General features: G+C 38.7%; 1 long non-coding RNA gene across 1 annotated transcript in view; it reads left to right on the top strand.

The window, feature by feature from the left end:
• LOC139359376 (uncharacterized) overlaps nt 1-12,072 on the top strand; it is a 365,570-nt gene extending 353,498 nt beyond the window's left edge. Inside the window, exons 3-4 of the long non-coding RNA XR_011615290.1 lie at nt 10,002-10,784; nt 11,613-12,072. This is a non-coding gene — a long non-coding RNA (uncharacterized lncRNA). The remainder of the gene's footprint in view (nt 1-10,001; nt 10,785-11,612) is intronic.
• The last annotated feature ends 402 nt before the right edge of the window (nt 12,073-12,474 follow it).

Genomic DNA, 12,474 nt, shown 5'->3' with positions numbered 1-12,474 from the left:
AATCTCTCTTTGGTGATTTTATTTTACATTTTATTTCTAATTTTAGGATACGATTTTCTGTTGATGAATTGGCATGCCTTACAATGCTTGCTATGGAAAACACTTGGTGGAAATGCAAGGAGATTTGCCTCTTCTTATTATGCCTCCCATAAACTATTCATAGAGGGAAGCTTCTGCTGAATTAACTTCATAATTCGTAAACTCCACAACACAGCTGGTAGCCTATGCTTGCCGACAGGCCTCAACTTTTTATCATCCAGAGTTCTACATACGTGTTCTTTGGGTCCCCTTTCTCTGGTTCTCATTTTGACCTTTCCCCTAAGTGAGTTTCAATTTTAATTTCCTTAATTCCAACCTGGTTCCATGCAATTAATCGCATTCATAATAAGAGTTCTCTAAATGGATCCCTTACGTTTGTATCATTGCTATGAGAAAGTGTGCTTTGTTCTTTACCTATGAACTGTGTTCACTTTGTGTGCAGAGATATAGAAAAAAAAAAATCCAGCTACTTCTTTAGCAATCAGCTGTCATCTGTGATAAACCATTGAGAAACCTTTTATTTTGGCAGACTGAAACAATCATGAATCTACAATGGCTATCCTTTCCTTGCTTTTGGTCTTTCTTGATATGATTTGCATGGAGACCTTTTGCCTTAGTAGCCCATCTGTTCTTACTGCTTATTCCCCACTGAAGTCAAGCTTAATGAAGAATGGCTCTCCATAGGTTCATAAGTTTGATTTGCATAGCCATTCAGAGTTTGAATATCCATCAGAATTTCTCTGGCCTGGAAATCAGGTTAGAAATATCAGAAGACTGTGTTCTCATTTCTCATGGGAGATTTCTCCGAGTGTCTCTCTTTCTCTCTCTCTCTCTCTCTCTCTCTCTCTCTCTCTCTCTCTCTCTCTCTCTCTCTCCAGCCCAACTAGAAATAATTTACAAGAAATATCTCTTATTTCTCCTTTATTTCTTTCATGGGAGTTATCACTCTTGGATGAGACTTGTTGAAACATTTAACTTGATTAACCTGATTATAAATGTGTTAGAGCTTATTAAGTGCTGTCAAATACACTCAAATATTGAGTTTGAGTACCATTTGAGGTCAATTTTATTCTACTTATTTTGGCCTTACTTTTTTTGGAAATGCAAACAAAATAAATTTACCGTATCAAAGAAGTCCCTTATGTCTACATAACCAATTATCCTAGGAAAAAACAATCAGAAAGGCAAGCCATGATTTTGCTAGGTATTCAAAACCTTGGATAGAGTGTTCTTCTCTAGCTCTCTTCCTGAAAAATTAAACCAAAAGTATTGTAGATATTTTGAGGACTGATTTATGAGTTTATAGATACAGAGGCTATGATTTTCCAGAAAAGTCCTTGTCAGGTATTATTTGGAACTGCAATAGGTCATTCGAGTTATTTTTTGTTGGTTTGTTTTGGCTTTCTCTTACACTAACTTGAGACTATGAAACTGATTGATGGTATTTAAGAAAAACTAAACAATTCTTAGTTTTTTGTATTAGTGATTAACTTTTTTCCACATGTAATTATAAGACTTAAAGAACCAATAGGAAGTTTATTGTGATTCATCAGGAGTGAAAATTCAGCTTTGCTGTGTTAAAGATTAGCAATTATTTTTAAAAGCAATCATTACATCAATGTATATGTTTTGATTAATAATAATGCTAGGCCAGGTGCTATGGCTTACGCTTGTAATTCCAGCCCTTTGGGAGGTCAAGGCGGGAAAATTGCTTGAGGCCAAGTGATTGAGATGAGCCTGGACAACGTAGCAAGACCGCAACTCTACAAAAAATAAAAATAAAAATACCAGCCAGGTGCAATGCTGCATGCTTGTAGTCCTAGCTACTCAGGAGGTTGACATGGGAAGAAGACAAGCCCAGGAGTTGAAGGTTACAGTGAACTATGATTGCCCCACTGCACTCCAGCCTGGCCAACAGAGTAAGACCCTGTCTTAAATAATAATAATAATGCTAAAAGTTAGTTCTGATATTATGATTATGTTTAATAAAATTAAGAGTCATAAAATAATCGAAGTAAATTGTATGAGAATTTTATTATTGTTATTTTTGAGACTGATTTTCACTCTAGTCACCCAGGTTGGAATGCAGTGGTGTGATCTTGGCTGACTGCAACCTCTGCCTTCTGATTCAAGTGATTCTCCCGCCTCAGCCTCTCGAGTAGCTTGGATTATAGGTGCCTGCCACCACACCCAGCTAATTTTTGTATTTTTAGGAGAGACAGGGTTTCACCATGTTGGCCAGGCTGGTCTTGAACTTGACCTCAGGTGATCCACCTGCCTCAACCTCCCAAAGTGCTGAGATTACAGGAGTGAGCCACCGCACCTGGCCAAAAATAGTATTTTAGGTATAAAGAAATAATTCCATTTTCCTGAGCAGATAAACAACAACAAAAACCTGAAAACAAAACAAACACAAAACAAAAAATTTTGTTTTCCAAAACCCCTTCTCACCTTAGTTTCTGTCTTGCCCCTCGAGCCAAATAACGTCACTACAGAATGGTTTTCAAATAAGCTTTTCTTCACGTACTAAAATAGAGACCTGTCCTTTGTCTTTGATTTATGATTCATTTTGAAGGAAGAGTGCTCTAGGATAGCTTCCTTGTTAGGGCTCTAGATGAAAGAAAGTAACTAAGTACACTGAAAATTGCCCTGAGGATATCCTGGTCTGGTTTCAGACAAAAGCACATATTCTATGTGTTTTCTTAAGAGTAATTTACTTAAACAAATTATATAAATGTACTGTATTACATGTTTGCATAGTAAATTAAATAATAATACTCAAATTCCCAGATAAGATGTTAATTGCAGCCTCTAAAATATAATTTAAAATAATTATTTTCTCTATTTAATAATTATTATCAAATTATATGGTGCATAATCTATCTCATATAACAGGAAAAGTAAAACTTAAGTATTGCTAAACAACAACCAAAAAGTGTCATATCCAAATAGCCCTTATAACTTTGTAATGTAGGAGCAGTTTCATTCTGTTAGAAGATGGTAGTACCTTAAACTGACATAAACGCAAATAATGTTAGGAATTTTGTTTTTGTTTTTGTTTTGTAATCATCTATAAGAAAACTCTTAACGTTTTTTACAGCCCATTTAAAAAAGTCTTACATTTATAGTCATTAAATGGTTAAATAACACTAATAACACAAAATAAGTAAGCCATAAGGAGCTGAATTTTGGTTTAAAACACCAACTTGAAATAAGAAGATATTTGTAAAAACCAGGGATGTCCAGTCTTTTGGCTTCCCTGGGCTACGTTAGAAGGAGAACTGTTTTGGGCCACACATAAAATACACTAACACTAGCAATAGCTGATGAGAAAAAAGAAAAAAAAAAAGTCACAAAAAAATCTCATAATGTTTTAAGAAAGTTTACAAATTTGTGTTGTGTCACATTCAAAGCTGTCCTGGGTCACATGCTGCCCACGGACTATGAGTTGTACACGCTTTGTATAAACCTAGATACTGGGGACTAATGTTTGTACAGGGTTCTGAAATAATATATCTTAAGCAACTTTGTGGCTCAAGTCCATTAGTTTTTTTTCTTTTTTTTTTTTTTGAGATGGAGTCTCGCTCTTGTTGCCCAGGCTAGAGTGCAGTTGCACGATCTTGGCTCACCACAACCTCCACCTCCTGGGTTCAAGCAATCCTCCTGCCTCAGCCTCCTGAGTAGCTGGGATTACAGGCATGCACCACCACACCTGGCTAATTTTATATTTTTAGTAGAGACGGGGTTTCTCCATGTTGGTCAGGCTGGTCTCGAACTCCCAACCTCAGGTGATCTGCCTGCCTCGGCCTCCCAAAGTGCTGGGATTACAGGCATGAGCCACCGCGCCCGGCCTAGTATTTCTTTAGATGTAATAGTATCATTTTCCCCGACCTTAAAAGAGATAGCTTAATGTTCCGACGTGGCAGTATTTCCTCAATTAAATGCTTAATTTAATGAAGTCCCCCTAAAAATTAGTTCATTTATAAGGCATATCAACCTGTGTGTTGATACTTATCATCTAGAGTTACAACTCACATCTAAGACAGCTAATATTTTTTTTTCAAAACTCACTGTTTTATCAGTGAATTTCACTCTACATAATAAGTAAAGCATACAATGTGTCGACTGTGAAAAAATTTTCCTCTGTCTATATTGTACATCTCTTTAGCCGTGCTACATTCGAACATTTGTATGGCCAGCATTGCAGAAGCAAATTGACTGGAAATGTCTAATCGCCTTCTGTCCTGCATAAAATCAGTGAGCTCATTAGGTGTGGGAGATAACTGAGCAACCATACCACATATGGGAAGAAAGGAGCATACACACGCTTTCCACATTCTGACAGTGTGTTGATGAACTGGGAACGGGCCCTAGGAAAAGAGTGAAGACAGAAAAATAGTTCCCCATGGAAGAAGTTAAGAATTTCTCTAATAACAGAATGAGTGAGCAAATCAAGAGAACCACAGCTCTGCTACTGTTTAAGAGACTGTAGATAACAATGTAAACATTTCAGGGAAAGAACCATTTATTTCCTCTGTTATCTTACTGGGTAAAAGTTGTAGTTTGGTGCAGTTAACAGGAGTCTTTTCAAACAGCTGATTTTTTTTTTTTCTCTTACATTCTGTGTCTCTTAATCAATGAAAGGAATTTACTACATTTTTCTCAGTGAATAAACTGAATTTTAAAAATGTTAAATAATTCCTGATAAGCCCCTTAGAAAATTACAATTCAGGAAGAATGAACTATCTCCTTTCCTGGGAGTATTTTTTTTGAGAAGACACTGACAAGCGAATATGCATGTTACTTATTTGAAGGAAGAAAAGGAGCTTTTATCTTTGAGTTATGGATCCCAGGTTTACCTTTGAATTTTATCAAAACTAATAAGCCATAGTGTGCCTACAACAGACCTCATTTTGGTTAATGAATAGTTCCTGAATCTGGGAATTAGTGGACATTGATTAGAGTCCCATTCAACCGCTAACAAGTTAAAAGGCTTTAGATGAGTTATTTGCTCTGTTTAAGCATCATTTTAATAACATGAAGAAGAAAACAAATCTCAGAGATGAAATGTGAGTAATGTAAAATAGGAAAGAGAAAGCTATTTTGAAAAGTTAAAATACTTATATCTATAATCTATGTGCAGAGTATTACAGGTTTCTAAACCTGTAATACTTAGAAATCTAAGACAGTAATCCATAAATGTGTTTATTTTCATCTTTACGTATGACAAAGCTTTTCCTCATTTGGGTGAATTTCACTACCATATAATGCAAGGCACCTAAAATTCATGCCATAAATACATGGTATATTGCACAGGAAATTTTACTTTCATTTTTAACTGAAGAATATTAAAATAAAATCCATATACTTATTAGACAGATTTGTAAACCCCAGGATTTCAATATATCTGTTGGCCTAATAGTCAAAATAAGAAAAAAACTTGTAATCTATTTATCCCACTGGCCCTATCTAGCCCACTCAATGATTATAGCAGATGTGAATTAAATATAGATATATTTGCAATTAGAGTGAAAGACAACACTGACCATATATGAACACAGACCTGCCAGCTTCGTAAATGTTAATGCCATAATAGTCTCCATTCTGCAGTCACCATTGCTGGAATAACATTTGTTTGCTGTCAGCACTCCCATGTTAAAACAAATTAGCTAGATGATTAATGAATATCGAAATCAGCATGTGGATTCTCTGTGCTGAAGTCTTACTCAGTGTGAAATCCACTGGTTTCCAACTTAGTGAGATAATTTCTGGATCAAAATAATGCCCCTATGAGCCTCGGAAGCATGTGGAAAAACGCTTCCAATCAACCATGGAATTGCATGGAATTGCAGGGTAGAGTATGCCCCTTTCTTCGAAACAGAGGTGAGCGTTTTGTTGTTGTTCCTGTAATGTTTTTTGGACAAAACAGAAAGGGGTTAGTTCATCAAAAAATAAGCAGATTCAATACAGAGTTAAAAAAAAAAAGTCTGAAGAACAAAAAACTGTAATCTTATAAAATGTTTTTCAAACAAATCATACTATGGGTTTTATGAAGAGCTAAAGGCCAAAGTTCATGGATGCCCCATTACCCCACTTACACTTGCCAAAAAGCCAAGCCTTTTCTTTTTCTTTTCTTTTCTTTCTTTCTTTTTTTTTTTTTTTTTTTTTTTTTTTTTTTTTTTTTTGAGACAGAGTTTTGCTCTTGTTGCCCAGGCTGGAGTGCAACGGCATAATCTTGGCTCACCGCAACCTCTGCCTCCTGGGTTCAAGCAACTCTCCTGCCTCAGCCTCCCAAATAGCTGAGATTACAGGTGCACGACACCATACCCAGCTAATTTTGTATTTTTAGTAGAGACAGGATTTCTCCATGTTGGCCAGGCTGGTCTCAAACTCCCGACCTCAGGTGACCCGCCCGCCTCAGTCTCCCAAAGTGCTAGGATTACCCGTGTGAGCCACCGCGCCCGGCCAAAGCCAAGCCTTTTCAATGTTCTTCTTTGAAACCAATCAGAATCCAGAGGTATAATATAAAAAGGCAAATAAAATTATCTTTGAGATAAGTTTCATAAGCCTATATTATTCACATTTATTAAATAGACATACACACATGTATATGTATGTGTGCATATACAAAGTTTTATACATATCAAACAATAGTATATACATAATTATAAAATTATATATAACAATAAAATTATATATAATTATATAAAATTTTGTTTCATATGTATAAACTTTGTATATGTACACATACATATACATATATAACCATATATATAACTTGTTATATATAATTACATAAACATCTACATAAACATTGTTTTATATATCTGTGTACACACACAAAAAAAAATTGGTTAAGGTTATCCATCAGATTTCTCTACTATGATTACTGTATTTCCTTTTACAACAAGTAAGTATATTGTGGAAAAATAATTCGAGACTATGCAAATATCCTGTTTCTCATTATAATTTTGTCTATTATTTTTAACATCTATTAATGATTCTTGCTTGTAACAATTGTTATGTGTGTGCACGCTAGTGCTGATTTTATATTTCCAATGTTCCTTCTATGTTTATTAATTGGAGTTCTATGGAAATTAAGAGCTTTTCTTTTTCCCTTGGTTATTTATATATTCAATTATATCTATTAGTTTGAACTTACTAACATTTATTGCATGGGTTATAATCCATCACTATGTATTTTGTTGTTCATAATGCCCCACATTTGACCATTGGGGCACCCTCCAGATGGCTCCTGTGTCATTGGACATGACCCTAAAATTCTTTGAAAACCTCTCTATTTACAGCCCAACAAGACATTCCAGGTTCGTCTTACACTTTCCCTATCCCACTCCCTGCTCCAAGGAGTCTTGGTCCATTTTACTTGAAAATGATATTTAAAAGTCAAGACTTGGACTTTAGATATTTAAAAACCAAGACTTGGGATTTTGACATACTCCTTGGTCCTGGGATATGATTGTTTTGAGGCTTTTTAGTTGGTGGAGCTAGGAAATATGTGTATGTACATGCATATTTATCTGTCTAGATTTTTAAAATAAATTCATATACCTCTGATTTCAGTCCAACAGCACAAGGCTTATTCTTGCCTTCCCAACTTTCCTTACTTATAACTTATTTCTCCAACAGTATGAAACCTGGCTCCCATGTTCCACAACAAACTTACCTACTTGTCTGAATCCTACAATACATATAAAATAACTTTGGTGTTACTAACTTGTTTACTAACTAGAGTAGAATATTTGCACAAACTGCTTTTGTCTTTAGCCTTACAGTTTAGGTACTAGTTACTGAAGTTAATTCTCTTCTTCCCACCCCATTCACTGTGGTTATGTCATTTATTAGTAATGCAGTTATAGGTTCATGTGTTACTGTTTGTATTCCATTTGGGATTCTTCCAAAAAATATGGTTGATTTTATTTGTTGATTCATTGGGTATGTATATACCCAAAAGGCATACTCAGAGAAATGTCACTTTTTTTGTCATCTGTAACGCCCTCTCCCTAGACCCCAATCTTTCCAGGATGTTTAAATCTACCCTCTTTAGGTGATCAGATAAGAATGTTAAAATAGTGATTAAAGGACTCAAGAAATTAAATGACAAAATGGTGAATATCAGCACAGACTGGAAGTTCTACCCAGAGGAGAAGAAGTCATTATTCGAAAAAGATACTTGCACACACGTTTATAGCAGCGCAATTCACAAATGCAAAATCATGGAACCAACCCAAATGCCCATCAATCAATGAGTGGATAAAGTGATGTACATATATATATATGATGGAATACTACTCAGTCATAAAGAGGAATGAATTAACAGCATTTGCAAAGACCTGGATGAGATTAGAGACTATTATTCTAAGTGAAGTAACTCAGGAATGGAAAACCAAACATTGTGTGTTCTCACTGAAATGTGGGAGCTAAGCTATGAGGATGCAAAGGCATAAGAATGATACAATAGACTTTGGGGACTTGGGGAGAAGAGTGGGAGGGGGTGAGGAAAAAAAGACAACAAATATGATGCAGTATATACTGCTCGGGTGATGGGTGCACCAGGATGTCACAAATCTCCATTCAAGAACTTACTCATGTAAACAAATACCACCTGTACCCCAATAACTTAAGGAAAAATAAAATTAAAAAGGAAGAATTAAATGGGATTATCAAACCAAAAGATAGAAAACTGAAATTAAGAATTCAAAGACTGAAGGGTTTTCACTACCGATTAGGCTGTTGAAATTGTGTTACATCATTGTTTCTGCCCAAACAATGATGTTAGATATACTAAAAATTCCTCTTCTTTAATGATATTGAAAGTCTGTAGACACAATGAGGTCTAAATGATTGATGTTGCAGATCAGGGCAAGCTCTTTCCGGCTGAGGAATGCCCAGCAGTCATTTTCATGTGAAGGAGTAGTTGTCCTGTCTGATGGCATGCATGTGCCCTGCAAAAGCCCCTTGAAGGAAGACCTGTTGGTGCAGCGGAATGCCATCAGATGACAGATTTTGGCTATTAATCCCTTCAGGAGTTGCTTCAGCTGCAGAAAGCCAACTCGCCCAAAGGCATGCTTTTCTTGGGGTGGTCCATATCTAATGACTGAGGCATCTTGGCCCAGTGCAGGAAAATTGTGACTGGCCATTTTATTCTAGGACTCTTTGTGGGATTGGTTGAGACTATTGGGTCTACATTGTAGGTTGACTTCCCTTTCTGCCTAAATCTGCTGTTCCCCTCTCCCTTCCATGGATGTTGGTTTCTAACAAACATTCTATCCATTAGACTCTGTCTCAGAGATTGTTGCCAGGGGAACTTCACCTGTGGCAGTTAATGCCAGGAGTGTCCAAGACAGTGAATATTTAAGTCGGGCTTTGGAGCTCAATTGTCTTCCTCCCAGCTGGCAGTGAGGTCCCTATCCTTGGTGATAAGTGGCGCGTAGCTTGTGGCACAAGGTGACAGTCCAACTGTGAAAACTTTCACTAGTGATGAATGCTGATGGTACACACGGAAGGGAAAGTCCTAGCTGATGAAATGCATCAGCCAGTCTTTGAAAGGTCCAGAAAAATATTAACTAAACAGACAATGGTTGGGAGGCTGAGGTGGGCAGATCACCAGAGATCAGGAGTTCAAGACCAGCCTGGCCAACATGGCAAAACCCCATAGCTACTAAAAATACTTAGCCTACTTGGGAGGCTAAGTCAGGAGAATCACTTGGACCTTGGAGGTGGAGGTTGCAATGAGCTGAGATCGTGCCACTACACTCCAGCCTGAGTGACAAAAGTGAAACTCCTTTTCAAAAAATAAATAAATAAATAAATAATAAAATAAAAAAAATAAAAAGGGCGATTATATGCCTGTTGCTAAACTTTAGAAAAAGATAAGGAAAGACTAAAAGCAGTTAACTGGCAATTGAAAGACCATTGTAAACATCAGGGTATTTTTTTTGTAGGAAGCAAGGAGGCTCTGCAAGGTAGCCTGCAGTGAAAATGCAGAGAAAGCTAAAGATGGGACCCAGGACTTAATCATTAGAGGAGCAGAGTGCCTAAGGTTAAACTTCCAGCCATGTAGGCTTGCAATGCCAAAGTCAGAGGAACGAGACACTGACACATGGGATGAGATATCTACGTTGAAAACCCTGAACCCTGAAAACCTCAAATATGTACACTTCCCTGAAAGTTCTGGGCCTTCAGAAGGGGCCCATTCTTCCCCATCAAGAACCTCTTCCCCATCAAGATCCCCTTCCCTATCAAGATCCCCTTCCCTATCAAGATCCCCTTCCCTTGTAGACAATCCAAAGGCCTCTTCCTTGTGAGGCAGGGATGTGGCTCAGGATCCGACCCTCTCTCCTCCCTTGCCATTAGGCCTATCACTAGGGAGAGGTCACAGGAAGTCTTAGGCTGAAAATGCAGACAATACAGGGCCTGAAAATGGAGGAAAAGGCCTATACCACAAAGGATTGACATTCCCAGAGAGCTCGTTCTGACAGGAGCCAGGGGCGCAATGTGTGGGGCTGGATTCTGAGTGTGTGTGCTCGACAAGGGGAGCTCTGAGTGTAAGACTGGATAAGGGAGAGTTTATAATTTATTTGCCCTCTTCCAAGATACAGAATTTACTACCCTGCAAGAAGCGTGGATGAAATGATGGCCTGCACCTCCTCGCTTCCCTCTGCTAACTGAGGGAAAATGCCAGAACTACTGTAGCAGACAGTGGAGGAAGGGCTAAAGAACTCAGGGTATGGTTCTTGCTGGAGTGGCTATATCATGTAAGGAAGAGAAACTCAATAGATAATCATGTTGGATGTAAGATATGGAAGTTCTGCTCTTTAATGAGGTCATCAGGAATGCACTGCATCACTAAGGAACTCAGCAGTGTCCCTTCTCTGCAGACTAGGGCTGGTGGGAAGCCATGATAGAAAGAGGCACGGCTAGCATTGGGGATGATAAGGCTCTCGAGAGATAGATGCCAGGTCAGAAGCCTGGGGCATGGTACCATAATGAGAGGTAAGGTTGGAGGAGCTGTTCCCGACTGTATATGAAGAAGCAGATTTTAGCAGCTCAAGAGTAGACTCCAGTGAACCTGGAGGTGTGACGTCCAGATTCCTTTTCTAAGAAGCACTGTTCCTCCAGTTGTTGGGAGTGCTCTTAACCCTCTAGAAGTTCCTTCAGCTACAGAGTCACCTTGCCTTTCCCAAAGCAGTCACATTTTATGACTGACTGAGGCAGGAGTATAAAGGTCTGGGCATTTTTGCGCAATGTAGGAAAAGTCTAACCGGCATTTCAGTTTCATAGCTCTCTGTGTGGCTTGCTGAGGCAGCTGAGCCTGTAGTGCAGCTCGACTTCTCCTTCTGCCCAGTCCTGCATTCCATCCTCCTGTTCTAGGTTGAATGGTCCCTATCCCCCCAATCCCCCCAAAAATGTAAGCTCACTTCCTAATCCCTAGAACCTATGAATGTCAACTTGTTTGGACAAAGGGTCTTTACAAATGTGACGAAGTTAAGAATTTGAGGTGAAATGATCCTGGATTATCTGGGTGGGTCCTAAATCAAATGGTATGTTCTTAGGAAAGACACACATGGGAGAGACATACAGGGAAAAGAGAGGAGGAGCAGGCCATGTGAAGGCAGAGACTGAAGCAGCAGCCACAGGCCAAGGAATGGTGGCAGCCAGCAGAAGCTGAAAGTGGCAAGGCACAGAGTGTTCTCCAGAGCCTTTGGAGGGAGAGCAGACCTTCCCATACCTTGATTTCTGACTTCTGGCCTCCAGATCCATAAGACAATAAATGTCTGGGGTTTTTTGTTATTTTTGTTTATTTGTTTGTTTTGAGTTAGAGTTTCACTCTTGTTGCCCAGGCTGGAGTGCAATGGCACCATCTCAACTCACTGCAACCTCTGCCTCCCAGGTTCAAGCAATTCTCCTGCCCTAGCCTCTGAGTAGCTGGGATTATAGGCATGCACCACCACACCTGGCTAATTTTGTATTTTTAGTAGAAATGGGGTTTCTCCATGTTGGTCTGGCTGGTCTCAAACTCCCGACCTCATGTGATCTGCCTCCCAAAGTGCTGAGATGACAGGCGTGAGCCACCACACCTGGCCCAAATGTTTGTTGTCTTAAGCCACCTGGTTTGCCGTACTTTGCTGCGGCAGTCCCAGGACACTAACACACCTCCCTCCACAGGTATGACCCCAAGGGCACGTCCGATGAGCATACCACACACTGGGCTCCATCTTAGAGCCTGCTTCCCAAGAACTCGACCTGCGGCATGGGTGGAGCAGTGGCCTGCCACAGTCAAAGAGATTTTTCCACAATGAGAAGACACTTGTTGAAGGTTTACCCTGGGTTGGAATGATAAGACAGAATATGGAAGTACCAGGGTAGGTAGAATAGTAGCCCCTCAAGGATATCCAGGTTCAAATCCATTAAACT

The sequence above is a fragment of the Macaca nemestrina genome, chromosome 17 (genome assembly GCF_043159975.1).
Source record: "Macaca nemestrina isolate mMacNem1 chromosome 17, mMacNem.hap1, whole genome shotgun sequence".
NCBI lineage: Eukaryota > Metazoa > Chordata > Mammalia > Primates > Cercopithecidae > Macaca > Macaca nemestrina.
Note: the sequence above shows the minus strand (reverse complement) of the source record. Positions and strands in the feature narration are given on the sequence as shown.